Source organism: Indicator indicator, chromosome 7, assembly GCF_027791375.1.
Source record: "Indicator indicator isolate 239-I01 chromosome 7, UM_Iind_1.1, whole genome shotgun sequence".
NCBI classification, from domain to species: Eukaryota; Metazoa; Chordata; class Aves; order Piciformes; family Indicatoridae; genus Indicator; species Indicator indicator.
The window spans coordinates 7,170,688-7,186,977 of NC_072016.1; positions in this window are offsets into that span (position 1 = coordinate 7,170,688).

The window sequence follows — 16,290 nt, forward strand, 5'->3', positions numbered from 1 at the left end:
AAGAGTTTGAAATTCCTACCATTTGGAAGATGGAATGAGAACCTTTTTTTTTTTTTTTTTTCCTCTCAAGTAGAAGGGAGGCTTACCAGCACAATGTTAACACCTAAAAAGCTGTGCTAAAAACCACAGCTACTTCCCTCTTCCTGGTTTAAATAAATCATCAAGCACAAAAGCATGCTGGGAGCGTGTACGTGGGTGGAACTTTCATGGGGAACTGAAGTGGTTAGGAAGAGAAAAAGAAAATTAAAAAAAAAAAAGAAAATAAAGTGCCTTGGAGGAAGTTGTTGAGGTTTTTTTGTTTGCTGATGAAGAGTGCTTGAAGCTTGCACATTTCTGAAGAGCTAGGTGAAAAGTAGATCAAAGTCTTTTGAAATCATAATTGTCATTGATTATTTACAATCTATTTGCTGTTTTTCTCTGTGCATAAACTGTGCTCACAACACTAGCGATTTTCTCTCTAGAGGTGTGTGGGCATTAAGCTGAGCAGAGCATTGTAGCCTGTAATACCCACAAAATGCTTTGAGTAGGGTTTTGATAACCTGCTTGCTATGGGCTAGATCCCTGTTTCTGCTGCTGGTTTTAGTTTGTTTAGTTTTGATGGGGTTTGAGGGGTTTTTGTTCTGTTATTTTCATTTTGGCTTGGTTTGGGGATTTTATTGTTGTTGGGTTTGGGTTTTTTTTGTTTTTGTTTTGGGCATTTGGTTGGTTGGGTTTGGTTTTCTTGTTCCTCCCCTAAAAGCTACCTAGTTCTTTCAGCTGTGATATAGATTTTTCTATATGGAATTATTTGCACAAGGTAACAGGAAACCATGTTTCAAACTTCAGTTTTGTTTCCTGCTATGACGGGGATTTTCTTCATGGCTTTACTGTTGGTATTTCTTTGCTTAAAGGCATATAGCTGCTGCAGTTTCTCTTTTTCTCACTGACATATAATACAACAGGATTTTTGCTGCAGGTTTGGAGGGATGGGAGGACAGTAGCTTCACCTATCCATTTTCTTTAGTGCCTTGGGCCTCAGATCTTGGAATTGTTTTCCCACATAACATTTTGCCCATCTGAAAGTTTCCCTATGCTTCATGATTTCAGAATAATCTGCTTATTTAGACTAATTATAGCTGTGATGGAATAACATAGCATGAACATGCATCCAGAAGACAACCTATCCTGGACCTTGTGTTGATCAATTAAAAAAAAAAAGCCTTTAATAATTGCAGATATGTTTTTATTGCTGCTATAACCTTTATGCTATTCAAGTAAAGCTCATTTACACTGTAATTATGGTATTACTTAGCAATGCAGATATGCCTTTAGGGAAACTGAGGCTGGACTCACTGACTTTGCTGTAAGCATTACATGAAGATAAAAAAGAAATAGTTTCATACCCATTAGGGAATTAAAATGAGCAGTAGGTAGAGAATGTATATGTGGAGTTCAAGTTGATGTCCTTTCTGTTGTCACTGTCATAAAAAGGTACTGCATGAAACTCCTCTTCCTTTGGCTTTGCCTACCCAGACCTGTTCCTGTGGCTGTGAGCTTCAGCATTAATAATGCCAGTACAGGTGCACCAATGTTTAGAGAAAGGCAGTGCCCCTTACAGAGAAGTGAAAGAAGGCCAGGCTCCCAGCCAGCCAGCTCCAATATCACCTTCTTTGAGTGACTCTCAGAGGATTTTCTCTTTTCAGATATCTAGCCTTAGGCTGCTATTTTTCCAGGAGGAAGAGAAAAAGCAGTAAATTTGCCCTGTCTCTGATCACCTGTTGAGTAGCAATGCTTTGTGTCTCAGATGCATTGACTTTGGCTGCAGGTGTGAAAGAACATGCCCAGAGCACTGTCCTTACTGGCCTGCCAGAAGCCCAGCATGTGATGTGAAGGTCCCTGGACTGATAAGGTTACTCTCTATTGCCTGGATCTCTCTGTTGCCTCAGTGGATCTCACAACTCCAACATAAATTGCCTCGAAAAGCCTTGATGAGGGTAGCTTCTCCTTAATGAGAGGTTCTGTTTAACATTCATAAATTAGAACACAGCTGATGCTCTTTCCCCAATACACATAAAAAGCAATATGCAAATTTTGAGGCTTTTAGTTTTGGATAACACCTCAATGATCTGAATAAACTCCAGATTTTTGAGGCACGGATTCATTTGTTGCTAGTAATTCTCTGCAAGAAAATAGAGCAGTCATGAATTACTCAACCTTTGCTAATTTTGGTGCATGCATATAAAATGTACACCTGCACCTTTCATACCTGTTAGGGAATTAAGATGAGCAGTAGGTAGAGCATGTGTATACAGAGTTCAAGTTGTGTCCTTTCTGTTATCACTGTCACAAAAGGCTTGCATAAAGGACGGAAAAGATGAGCTTTTATAACAAACCTATGATACTGGCACAACATGATCTTTTCCTATGCAAAGATGCCAAAATAGCCCATCTACCTATTGCAAATAGCAGAGGATATAAATAAATGAAGAGGAAGCACTGGCTCAGTGTACAGTTTTCTCTGTTGTCACTTAAAGATTTGGATCTAAATTTTGTGAGTCAGTGGGAAGCGTGGGCTTACTTTATTTGAAGAATTTTTGAAATCCAGCTTGTTGTCTTAATGCTAGGATAATAATAATAATAATAATTCTTTATTGCTCTGCTGCACTTGTCAAGGGCAACCTTCTGGCTTTTGTAAACCACAGTAACTGCACATAAATAATCTTGGAGCATAAGTGGGTTCCTCAGAGAAAGTAGTATGGGCAGGAGGATGGGTTTAGGACTTGGAAGAGCAGCATGCCTTTTTCCATTTCTCTTGTAGCTTGATTTCTGGTTAATCTTTGTCTCTGATATCCTCTCCATTGTTACAGCTGCAGCTCTGTGTACAAGCAAGAGTTTGGAGAAGACTCCACCTCTGTTATTACACCACACACTTGTACTACACCACACACTTATACCAAGAGAACAGCAGCAGTCTGGTGTGCCATACTTTAAGACCTGTACTTTTAAAACATTAGAAAAGGCATTCTAGCCAGTTTCTGTGTTCTTAGTTAGGGATTAAGGTTCTATTGTAGTAAATGAGCTTGTGGGTATCAATGATTTAGCATACAAGTTTTTTACTCACCAGATTTCGAAACCTGTCTCTGATGTTGTAGAATCAAATGAGTCTTCTATTTCTCGAACTCTGTTTTAAACATGAGTCTGAATGGGAGCCTGGCACTAGTACTCTGTATCTTTAAATAAATGTAACTAAAACCTTATGATAAGAAAATGGCTTCAGGCTGGACGGTAGTCAGGTTTCAAGATCTAGCCAGTCTATAACAACAGGGAGTGTTCAGGTGGTTGCTGTCACTCAGGCTGTGATTTCTCTGTATGCCACCCTTGAGCCCAGACTTGCTTTTTTAATAATGTGCAGCCAGTTACACATCTGTTGCCTTTAACAGCCCCTAAGTGTGAGGTGAAGGGTGCCCTGGATCCAGGCATTGCAGGGAATGAAAGCTGTTGTCCCACTTGTAGTGCCTCTCTGCAGGAGCAGGAAGCTGAGCACTTTGGAAACAGGCTCTGATCAGGAGACATTTGCTTACCTTCCTTCAGCACCGCGGGAGGCTGGGGGGGGCTGGCACAGCTTCCTTCCCTTGCTGCTTTACAATTCCAAGTGGATGTTCAAGGGTTGGTGCTTCCTCGGTGCCTGTGGCAGGACTAAGCCCAGAATCATCAGTGTGTGGCTTTAATAAAGAGGCAACACTGCACCCAGGTAACCTTTGAACCTGCATTGCAACAGGTTCAAAGGTTAAAAAAAAAAAAAAATCCTGATCAAATATAAAGAGCAATTTTGTCTGGTTAGAAATGTTAAACATACAGCTCTTGCACAACAGCTTTAGAACAGCACACTGTGAAAGCCAACCCCAGCCCTGTGAAAGCTGCACACTAGGGGTTTTAATAGGACTCTCATTTACTCTCAGCATGCGTGGGGCACTGAGTAAGTCTGGTGCCACTGAGAAAAGGTACCTGTTGGATTGCACTTTGAGCAAGCAAACACATTCTGTTAGTTTTTTGCCTACTGCTTTGTGTAGGGGCCTCTCCTTAATCATGTCTGACTGCTGAGGCATGGGTTTCCTTTGCAGCTGAAGTGGTCTGTGAAGTTGCCTGCTCCTTTATGGTGGAAGCAATCAATGAACTTAGGGTATATGGGAGGCTGGTTATCTTACCATAGTGCACCTCTTTGGAAGGTGTGCAAAGGGTATTGTGCATGCTGGACTGTCATGTAGGATATGTCTGCTTCATCAGAGATTTCTTGTGTTAAGTGGCTGATTCATCTTTGCCTTCATCTGTGTAATGAGAGTAACAGAGCTGCAGCGCTTAACACTTCTGGAGAAAGGCTCAGCTGTGAGGTGAGATATGCAGGCTAGGCTGGAAGGTGGAGCTTCTTGGCTTCACTGCCAAAGGCTGTGGATCTGATCTTTGGAAGAAGCTCGCTTCTCATAATCCAAGAGATAAGGCTAAATAGCAAAGTCCTTTCAGCACTCAGTACTGTCAGGACTGGTCAAGATCATGAAGCTTTTGTTGATCCAGACCTAGTTTGACTGGTGCTGAAATTTGACTCCTGTATGATTGGGGATGCATTAAGAAAAGTGTGACCAGCAGGCGAGAGAAGTTCTCTCTCCCTAGTGAGGTCACATCTGGAGTGTTGTGTCCAGTTCTGTGCTCCCCAGTTCAAGAAAGACAGGAAACTGCTGATGAGAGTCTAACAGCAGGCTACAAAGATGATTAGGAGACTGGAGTATCCCTCTTACAATGAGAGGCTTGAAGACCTGGGGCGGTTTAACCTGGAGAAGACTGAGAGTATCTTATCAACACTTATAAATACCTAGAGTGGGTGTCAAGAGAATGTCAGTGGTGCCCAGTGATAGGACAAGGGACAGTGGGCACAAACTAGAACACAGGAAGTTCCACTTAAGCACAAGGAAAAAATTCTTTCCCATGAGGGTCACAGAGCACTGGGCAGGCTTCCCAGAGAGGTCATAGAGCCTCCTTCTCTGGAGACATTCAAAATGCATCTGGATGTGCTCCTGTGCAACCTGATCTAGGCAAACCTGCTCTGGCAGGGAGGTTGGACTAGATGATCCCCAGAGGTCCCTTCCAAGCCCTAGCATTCAATGATGGTTTTTGAAGAATAGAACAATATTAACACTTTTCACTTAATTATTCTTGATTGGGCTGGGGGAAGCTGCCTGTATCATGGATAAAAGTGGAAGCAACTGTGCAACACTAATTATCATCCTAGACTTTCTGATTGCAATCTCCTTAAAGATTTTAAGAAAGTATTAGTCTGAGAAGGATGAAAGAAAATGAGTAAGAGAGTTCTAAACTTGGTGCAAAGAGACAATATTATTGTGCAAGTGTCTTGGCTTCAGTCTGTGATGCCTGTTGCATGTGGGAAACCAAGCAGCTGATTTAATGCTGTTATGAGGTATGCATTAGATATGAATAATTAGTAGTTGGGCAGATCCCCATTCAGAGTAAGCAAATATTGCTTCACTGCCTCAAAAGAGATAAAATGACTGACAACATCTGTGGGATTGATTCCCAGATGCATCTTAGAGACCAGTGTGGGGAGGAAGCATAGCATAGTCATTTGAGGAGGGAACAAATCTAATTACCCAAGCTACCTCTATGTGTAAAGCTGTAACTGCTTTTCCTTCTCCACTGTTTCTCCCTGATACATGAAGTGCATGTCTTTTTATCTCTTTTGAAGAGTAAATTAATCCATGTTGTGGTGTTTTGTCTCCTATACAGTTGCTGCCCAGTAAATGAAGGCCATTGATTCGTTCATCATTTAAAAATATTCTGAGTCCTAAGCAACTCTGAGCAGTGAGCTGTCAGTGCACACTTGCAGCCCAGAAAGCCAATAGTATCCTGGGCTGCAGCAAGAGAAGCGTAGCCAGCAGGTCAAGGGAGGTGATTCTCTCCCTCTACTCCACTCTGGTGAGATCCCACCTGGAGTTCTGCATCCAGTTCTGGAGCCCCTGTTACAAGAAAGATATGCCCATGCTGAAATGTGTCCAGAGAAGGGCCACGAGGATGACCAGGGGGTTGGAGCCCCCTCTCCTATGGAGACAAACTGAGAGAGCTGGGGCTATTCAGACTGGAGAGGAGAAGGCTCTGAGTAGACCTTATTGTGGCCATCCAGTATCTTAAGGGAGCCTACAAGAAAGCTGGGGAGGGATTTTTCAGGATGTCATGTAGTGATAGGACTGGGGGGAATGGAGCAAAATTAGAAGTGGGTAGATTCAGATTGGATGTTAGGAAGAAGTTCTTCCCCATGAGGCTGGTGAGACACTGGAAGAGGTTGCCCAGAGAGGTGGTAGAAGCCTCATCCCTGGAGGTTTTTAAGGCCAGGCTGGTTGGGGCTCTGAGCAACCTGATCTAGTGTGAGGTGTCCCTGCCCATAGCAGGGAGGTGGGAACTAGATGATCCTGAGGTACCTTCCAGCCCTGACAATTCTATGATCTGTGTGTCAGGTAGGTTGGGCTCTTGGTCAAAAGTCTTACTGAATTGCTAATGGTGGATAATCCTTTTTCAGCTTATTTTGAAAGAGGGTGTGAGAAAGCATGTTCACAAGCCCTAGAAGACACATGGGCTTATGTTCTCTAGTGCAGGCTTGTCTGTGTCCATTATCTGTGTTCCTTGTTGTTTCTGAATGAGTGATGCTGCAGTTTGTGATCTCAGTGACCGAAGCACATGAGCAATGACATAGAATAGACCAGGTCAGCTGTGGAAACATAACCTGTGTCACAGTGCTGAAAAAGGGGAGCTCAAGTCAAACCTACTCACATAGCTGGGGTTTTTTTGTTTGTTTTGTTTTGTTGGGGTTTTTTTGTTTGTTTGGGTTTTTTTGGAGGTTTTTTGGTTTATGGGGTTTTTCATAAAATTTGAAAAAAAAAATGCTTTCAGTTAATGAGAATGCTGGCAATTTCCCCCCTTGAGACTAAAGTATGAAGAAAACAAATGACAAATGATATGAAGAATTCTCTGTAGGCTAGCAGGGGCTCTATGAATGGTATCAAGCTAGAGATTTTTAAAATTTCTGATCAGGTCATGGCTCAAAATAATTTTTCAAAGTACGAATTTTTGATAGAATTGTCTCTATGCATGTGGGTTTTAAGTGTCTGATAATCCAAATTGTCTTTTGCTAGTTTTCATATATAGAAAGCTCAATAGTTTGCCTTCCCTGTTTAGCTGATTTTTCCTGTGCTTATCTGAGTTAATACCAGTCACATTAATACTTCTTTCAAATATCATACGAGCAATGTAATTATTTGCCCTGTGTGTAATGTACTTGATGTTTGAATGATTAAGAATATGCACCAAAAGAGAGCAAAAGAAACTGGAATGAGTGTTCCTTCCAGCTTCCTTGCTTGCAGCAGGATTCACACAGGCATGTTTTAAATGCCTGACAGTGGATGTAAAACTGTGGGATATCCCTGAATGCTGATCGAAAATGATTCTTGCTGAGGTTGTGTAATTGGTTGAAGCTGTGAAGAGTGGAGCTAAAGGTCATTCCTACACAAAGCTGGAGTTTAGTCACTTCTAGGTAACACATAAGAAACCCTTTTTTTTTTTTTATTGGTCTTGTGAAATTACTCAGATGCAATAGGTTATTGAGTGATAAACGTGAAACAAACCCTAACCCTTCAGCCTAAATAGTTGCCCTGACAGTAGTAATGTTTGGTGCCAGTGTAGTTAAAGTGTTTGAATATTTGCAGGTGATCTGTAATGCCCAGACTTATTTTTAGGCTGGTATGGCTTCTGCATAAAACTGAAGGATCTGACTGAATTTGCTACTTCCAAGGTACTATTGACAACCTTGCATTCACCTCTCTTCATGAGTGGTGTGTCCCAGTAAGTGTTTATGGTTTTAAAACCAGATGAAACAGACTTTTAATATAACTGTATGTTAAATATGCACATATATGAACTGGCACCAGTCACCTTGCAAGAAATAAAAGCATCTGATATATGTCTTCATTTCCTGACTCTAAGCATAACAACTGACAGATAATTCTATTGGCTTTGACTGGAAATTATGCAATACTGTGGATTTGCATTGGTCTATTTGGGATCAGAATTTGTCCCTGAAAGACTAGTTCTTCTGAGCTCCAACATAAAAAAAAAACGTTTGGCATTGAGTTCATATCTTCCATCTGATAAGAATCATAGATGAAAACTTAATGAAGCTATCTCTACATTGTCTTCAACAAAGTAAAACCATTCTTATCTCAAGAGCACTGAACTCCTGATATTGCATGCTAGCTCTGGAGACCATCCAGAACACTTGCTGCATGGCTGTGACAGCAAGGCACTAATGAAAGTCTGCAGACAGGTTGTTTCCTCCTCTAAAGGTCAATGACATAGTGGAGCCTGTTCACATGGAATGGACAGGCACATTCACAGAATCACAGAATCAATAAGATTGGAAAAGGCCTCAAGGATCATCAAGTCCAGCCTGTCACCCAAGACCTCATGACTACTAAACCATGTCACCAAGTGCCACGTCCAACCCCTACTTGAAATCCTCCAGGGTTGGTGACTCCACCACCTCCCTGGGCAGCACATTCCAATGTCTAACAACTCTCTCCATGAAGAACTTTCTCCTCACCTCGAGCCTAAACTTCCCTTGGCTCAGCTTGAGACTGTAATGGATACAATGAGCATGGATGACAATGGATACAAACGAGCATGGATCCACCTTACAGCAACTCATTAAGATTTCACAGTGTTTAACTCCTGATAAAAATGAAAACTGCCTTCCAAAGTTGAGGAGCTGCTGATGTTTTGAAGCTCAACACAGTTTTGCTGCATCCACGCAGCATCAACTCCAGACTTTCAAAACCAATCCTGAAACATGAGCTGAGAACTGAAGCTTCTGAATCAGTATTTTCATCATTTGGCTTTGTTATTTTGCTTACACATTTAGCTAAAGGTTTTGCTATACTTAACCTCCCCTACTGCCAGGATGAAATGTGGGCAAGAGCATAGCAGTTTACAAAGAAAGACTTTAACTATTGACCATTGAATCTGGAAGTGAAAAACCTGAGCAAGTCTTTCTCAGTGACTTTAGACTTTGGATCTAATAAAAGAGCAAAGAAGCTAATGTTCACAGTGAGCAATATCTGATGTGTAATATTTAGATGAGGAAAGTTTAAAGACCACTTGAATTGCTTCTGTTATCACAGTGCTGTAATTTGCTTAGGTGGCTAAACTTTTGTTGAAACAACCAAGTTCCAGTTATAATATAGATAGCCATGAAGATTGTAGATGAACAAGAGAGCCATGAGATTTCTTTTTTTTTTAAGATACAGCATTTGTGATGATGCAGCAGTAAATGCGTTGGTTTGCTAAGATGTCTGTTACAGTCCTTCATGTGTTGTGTTTTGAGTTCAGCTCTTGTTCTGAAATTCTGAGGAGCCCTGATTTGAGTTTCATCTCTGATTTAGAAGCTCTATACTGTAGTGGCTCTTTCCTCATTTGGGACTAGAGATAATTGATGTTGATTAGGTGCCACTACAAACCAATACATCTGTAATACCAGCCTTTAAAACACAGCAGATCTGATTATATACTGTTACTGGAACAATGCAGAATGCCTATAATGTTCTGAAAACTTTTCTTTCTACCTGTGCTTCAGTTCAACCCTTGACTGAGTCAGTTTTGTCCCAAGTAAAGGCCAGGCTGAGTATAAGTGTGGCCTTTGTAAGATGCATAGATTTTAAAGGCTAAAGAATGATGCTGTCTAATGAGTACTGGAATGGTCTTTAATTTCCAAAGTGATTGTATGTCTTTCTGTAGCAATCTGTGGGAACAGGCTACTGGAGCTAATATTTAGAAGGCTTTTTTCATCATCATAGTGCAAGATCACAAAAAGAGACATTGCTTTAAACTCTGGCTTTACAGAATCACAGAATCAGTCAAACAGTTTGGAAGAGACCTCCAAGATCATTAAGTCCAACCAATCGTCCAACCCTATCTAATCAACTAGACCATGGCACTAAGTGCCTCATTCAGTCTCTTCTTAAACACCTCCAGGGATGTCAACCCTACCACCTCCCTGGGCAGCCCATTCCAATGGGCAATCTCTCTTTCTGTGAAGAACTTCTTTCTAAGATCAAGCCTAAACTTCCCCCTGCACAGCTTGAGACTGTGTCCTCTTGTTCTGGTGCTGGTTGCCTGGGAGAAGAGACCAAACACACCTGGCTACAACCACCCTTCAGGTAGTTGTAGACAGCAGTAAGGTCTCCCCTGAGCCTCCTCTTCTCCATTAAATTGTGTCTCTCTTGTTGAAGTTGCTTATTACTGATGAAGGCACTTGTGTTTCAGTGCCTTAAAGTAGGTTCAGAATGTAAGGACTATGTTTGTTTGAGGTTTTTCAGTAGCACCTGAAGCTTTCAGAGGGGTTGTGCAGATAAAATGTCAACTTTTTGCCAGCTGAATCTCCTGAACTTGAAAAAAATGGTTGTATATTCCAGTTCAAGGAAATACACAGAGAAAGAAGGTAGTGATATTCAAATTCAGTCAATTAGTATTTCCTGTGGCTAGGTTATAACCCCTGGGTCATGTTTAGAAAGGGTTTGGAATGAGGTGAGTAAATGACTTTGCCTACCTGATTAATCAGTGTATGATGTACAGGTGTGTAACATGCTCCACAGCACAGCTATGGCATTTACACTGCAGTCACTGCAACAGACTTACAAACGGGATGAATGAAATGGGCTTTGCTTTAGCTACAGTAAGTGTCATTCTCAAAAGGCGCTTAAGCCTGTGGTAAGTCATGAAAATCACTGACCAAACTTGGCATGGTGAGCACTTAAGTAAAGACATATTACTTGAATTTCCATTGTGTTCAGTGGGGCTTCTCCTGTGCTTCAAGCTAGCATGTTTCCCAGATTTAAGTTGCTATAGCTAGAGAGAGGTCTCTCCAATAAATATGTTATAAGAATGGGGATTTTGCTTGGGTTATGATGGCACCATACGTATATGCCAGTGTAGGGTATAGCTGATGCTGGCTTGGCTAGGAGGTACATTAGAGGATCTCAACTTGCAGCTCATCTTGCAATGATTCTTATAGCAAATGAATTCAAGACAAAATGCAATCACAAATTTCTACACCTTTATGACCTTGTGGTTTGAATTGCAACCACCTAATTAGTTTTGATTGGTAACAGTAATAGATCTTATCCAAAAACCCACTGAGATGGCTATTGATACACTGCTAAGTTACCTCAAGACCTGTGTCTCAGCCCCAAATGATTTGGAGAGTACCTACTGCTCATGCTGCAAGCACTACTGAGAAGATTTTAGGCCATAGATGGGGCAGATGACTGTGTTTTGTCAGAGCCTAGTCAGGCCAAGCCCAGACAGGTTACTTGGATTACCTCTGTTTTGGAGCACATGGAGTATTTCATGTCAAGAAGATAAATTGAGACTTGGTCACTACATCAGTAAACCATACTGGATTTTTTCCCCCCTTGTCTAATAAAGAATATGCAGGTTTGAAACTGTTAAAAAGGAAGCAGGAGTGGGGTGGGGGTGTGGGGGGGGAAGTACTGAATAAAGAGAGTGCAAGAGAATAGAAAATATTCATGCTGGCCATGAACATATAAGCAGCCTGTTCTGCCTTGAGAGTTTCATTACTTTTGTCACCTGTGGTATTTGTGAAGGTCAAAGAAAATTGGGCAGAAAAAAAACCTTGGAGCAGCCATTGGTAGCCCCTTTCTGCAGGACACTACTGGTACCTTGAGCAACACACAGGGCAGCAGTTTCCATTTACTGCATCTCCTGGATCTTTTGCTGGTATCTGAGGTTGTTTACCTAGATTGCTGGAGGATTTGGAACTTCTTCAACTGTTCTGGTTGCATTCAGTTTCAAAGCAAATTAAACCACTCATCTTCCATAAAATGCATGTTGTGTCTCTTGGTGAGTTGAGCAGAGGAGTATGTCCAGTACTTCACAAGGTTGCATACGTTCATTTAGTTCTTACTGGAGAACCAAGGGAAATATTTGAAAAGCAAAGAAACAAATAAACAAAAAAAGCCCAAGCAAATAAACCATAACTAAGATTGCCTTCATTCTCCCCCCATCACCTGCCAGACTTTTCTGTCCAGGAAGAGAATTTCTACCTTGCCTGTATTACACATGATGCAACTTCTGGCTGAGATGGAGAGAGATGAACATTAACACTGAGGCAATCTCACACTCCACTGCTAGTGGTACTTGCTTCACCTCTCAATTACTGTTACACTGCATCTCATATACCCATTTGTTTTCTTTCCAACTCAAGTGTGATAAACAGTACATGACAAGCTGTAAAATCTGACCTGCCCTGAGTTGCAATATATATTGAGCCCAAACTCAGGGTGCCATTGAAACAATTAAACCAGAATGCCCTGATTAATTAATTTCTTTTTTTTAAATTAAAGTCTGATGACAGACAAAGGAGTTGGAGCCAGTAGAATAAAAAGAGGAATAAGACAGAAGTGCAGTGCCTGAAGCTCAGGAGTAATACCACTTGGTGACAGCAACCAAGACTTGGTGGTCTCCATGTGCTTTTCAAGACCAAAGAATGGCTCCTGTCTGTTACAGAGATGCAGTAGCCTTTTCTCTGATGAACCTTGCCAGTGCCTTGGCTAATGGGCCAGACACCTTCAAGCTTGTTGTGGTGTTTCAAGCAGGTTGGAGTGCTTCCTACCCACATGGTAGCAAGAAGCTGGGCTTAGCTATCCAGATTGACATCAACACTGATGTCAATCTGAAATTAGTGTTGATGTCAACCTGGATAGGTAAGGGAACTCTACCCTGGCTTTTTTTATGCTGATTCTTTGCAATGCCAAGAAGTCTCTTAATGCCTTCACCTGCCATGTTTGGCAGGAGAATGTTTCAGGCCTTTTGCACCAGATTGTTCAAAAGAAGCAGAGGTGGAGTATGTATTTCTATGGTATGCTCTTGTTTTTTTTTTTTTTTTCCTCCAGTCCTTTGACTCTGAGGTTCTTTCATTTGAAAATAGTGCTTGGACCGACATCTTCCCAATTTCAGTGGGACCTGCTGGCTTGGGAGAAGCTTTTGTCCAATATTTAGCTCAGCCTTGCATCTGTCGTCTTTGGTAAAATCCATTTTGACTGCTGCTGTCCAACAGATGAAAAAATACTGTGCTCCTTTTCCAGACTTTTCTGGGTAGAGAGTTGGAGGAAGAGTATTGCTCTTAGCAGGAGGCCAGGAGGATTTTATCAAGTATTTTTTTCTCCTCTGACATGTTTCTTCTGCCTCTGAACTCATAGGTTATTGCAGTGCAAACATCTCAAAGACTTTCTCCCTCAGTAAAACATATTGAAATTCTAGTGTCCCTCCAGTCATCTTGCTGGTAGTTGCTAAAATGACATGAGACTGTGACAGCAAGCTGGGAAGTCTGAGGTGGGGAGGAGGTTGAAAATTGCTGCTTCTGTGTTTTTAGTGTTAGCTAACATAGTGTTAACACAGTGCTCCTGTGACTTCTCATCTGCTTGTGGATTGCTTTGTGCCTGAGCCAGATCTTGAAGCATGATTTTTGTGCTATGATGTTGGTATTTTCTGTTAGGAAGTGGGGGAAAAGAGGGCTTGTTTGTCTGTGCATTGTAACAAATGAGAGAAAGGAAAGCATGGAACAGCAAACCCAGGCAAGTAGTGCTCTTCAGCTGTACTGAGCTCCTGAGCCCTCCGTGGTTGCTTCCAAAGGCTTTTTGCTCTATCATTTGCTTTTACGAGGAGCTGATTTCTGCAGCCCATGCTGTTTCCTCAAAGTAAATTCTAGAAGATCTCAGTGTTAGAGTTGGTTGAGAAGGGGTTTTCTTCTGCCTCTAGCAGTTTCAGAATGCTGATTCATCTCTATTTTGTTCTGAGGATGTTTCAAACCTTTAAAAGCAAGAGTACAATTTTAGCAGAACAGAACTGCACTATTTTTCCCTGAAATTCTGTAGCACATTGTCTTGGCATTTTGTAGCTGGGCTTGTCTGTTTTGCAGGATGATGCATGATTTGCCACAGTTGATACAAATCTGAGAAATACTTTAAGTAGTCAGAAGCAGGCTGTGTCTTCAGCCCCAGTCTTGTACATCCTGGGATGGCACTTCAGGTACAAGCTCATGTTGTCTTGTGTACATTTTAAACTTGAAGCAGCTCCTTCATCAAGGACTGCAGTGTGCACTGCCAAAATTAATCTCTATACCATGGGATGATATGTCCTTTCAAGCCATTTGGTGCTCCTTTTCTCTGGAACACAGCCTGCTCCTTTCTTAATCTTTCACATAGAACACCTGCCATAGTATGGTTTGCCCCAAGACTGCACTTTGAGCTGCTCTGACTGTCTGTAGCTTTAAATGAATTCTCTCTGACTGCAATCACAGTGTTTTGACTCACTCTGTAGCAATCCAAAGAAGGTGCTTCCTGGGAGACGTATACCACAGGAAAGCAAATGATGACAAAATATTCCTGCAATACCACATCTCTGCTTAAAACTTTCCTTGAGGCAATTAGGGCATCCAAGCAGGGCACATGTCTATATCACATGTGGAGTCTGTGCCTTTGATTGTAGGAACATGCACTCTACAAATGCAAGTCAGCATCATCAGTGAGAAATGGATCACTAATTATGAGTATTTGGCAGATAATTCTAAGCAGTGTCTGGTCCACATGCTGTGTTTCCTCTCCCAAAAAAGAATTGTCACGTGGTAACACCGTTTGTCTCCGCTTCTGGGTGCTGAGATCCTAAGTTTACTCATGTTTCAGCTCATGGTGTGGAGCACAAGTCATTGCAAGACTTCCTTCTGGTATGCCATACTTCATTTTCAACACCCACATATTGTTGTAATACCTTTGTCATAAGTAATATCGTCAGTTATTTCAGAATTAGAATAATGCATCCATATCCCAGCTTGTTGACCAAATGTAAGGAGAGGGTCTCATATTCAAAGGTGGAGCAGGAGGTAAGGTAAAAAGTGTTTGACTTCAGCCTCCCAACAAAGCTGGAGGAGAACTCAGAGCTCTAGGGATTCTGCCAAGTGCTGGAAACAAGTCTTTCTTTACTTTCCTTATCCTCTATTTCATTAAAAAATCATGCACACTAGTGGTTTAAAAATATTTTTTGTGGGGTTTTTTGCAAGAAGACACATTAGGAAACACTTCTGTAACACCCAGTTACGTTTCATCTCATTTACATTCTCTTTATCTTCAAATTTTGCAATCCATGTTTATTTAAAAAAAAAAATAGCAACACCAAACCAAAACCAAAGCTAAACTAACATAAGGAAAAAACCAAACAACCCCAGACCTATGATGTTTGGCTGGGGAGTAGTATCCAGGCAGTATAGTTGATGGTTTCACTTCTGTGTAGCCACTGGTGCAGTTTATATTCCTTAGTGCTACTTCATTGTTGTTGCTGGGATCTCCTTTCTTGTCTTGTGGGTTGCAGTGACATTTGCTTTCTTCCAGTCTTGCAGTCCAAATGCTCTTCAAAAATACATACCAGTATACATTGATTCATTATGTCACAGGTTTCCATGGATAAAATAGTTGTCATAAGAGTTAGGAACTTAGAATTTCCTCTTTTCTCTTCTCCATCCCCTTTCTTTTCCCCCATCTCCAGCACCAAAGGACAAGTGTACAAAGCAAATGATGGGATAGTAGCTGTTAGTCAAGAGTGGTATGTGGAACTAGATATTCTGGAGAAGATACTCTTCATACACAAGACCATAAAACTCCCTTAGCATCTTTAGTGAGCTTGCTACTAAAGACTAAAACATGCATTATAATCACAGGAGAGAGCAGAAGAGATCAACCATATCACTGAAGTCTTAATTCTGTGGCAATTAAATTGTTAGCATCAGCTGAGCACCTTTGCCCACCAGGTGGACAAAAGAAGCAACATTTAGTTTAAAATTTAGGATTTTTTTTTTCCCTTCAGCTACTCACCTCTTCCAGCAGAATATCACTTGTTGTTCCTGTAGACTCCTTAGCCCTGTTGTTAGCTTCTCACTCTTTGGTATTCAATCTGCTTACTCAACCATCTTTTATAGTGTGACAGCTACACCCTCACGTAATAACAACAACTTGTTTGCATGCAGCGCACTCACCGATTTACCCTGCCTACTCACAAGCTTACAAACCTGAAGACACTGCTTTAATGGAACACTGCCTACCAACTGGTGTTCTAGTCTGTTAGTGGTATCTTTTGTGACATTACAAGATCACCTCAAACAGGGTTTCAAGGATCTATAGAAAATGGCACAGA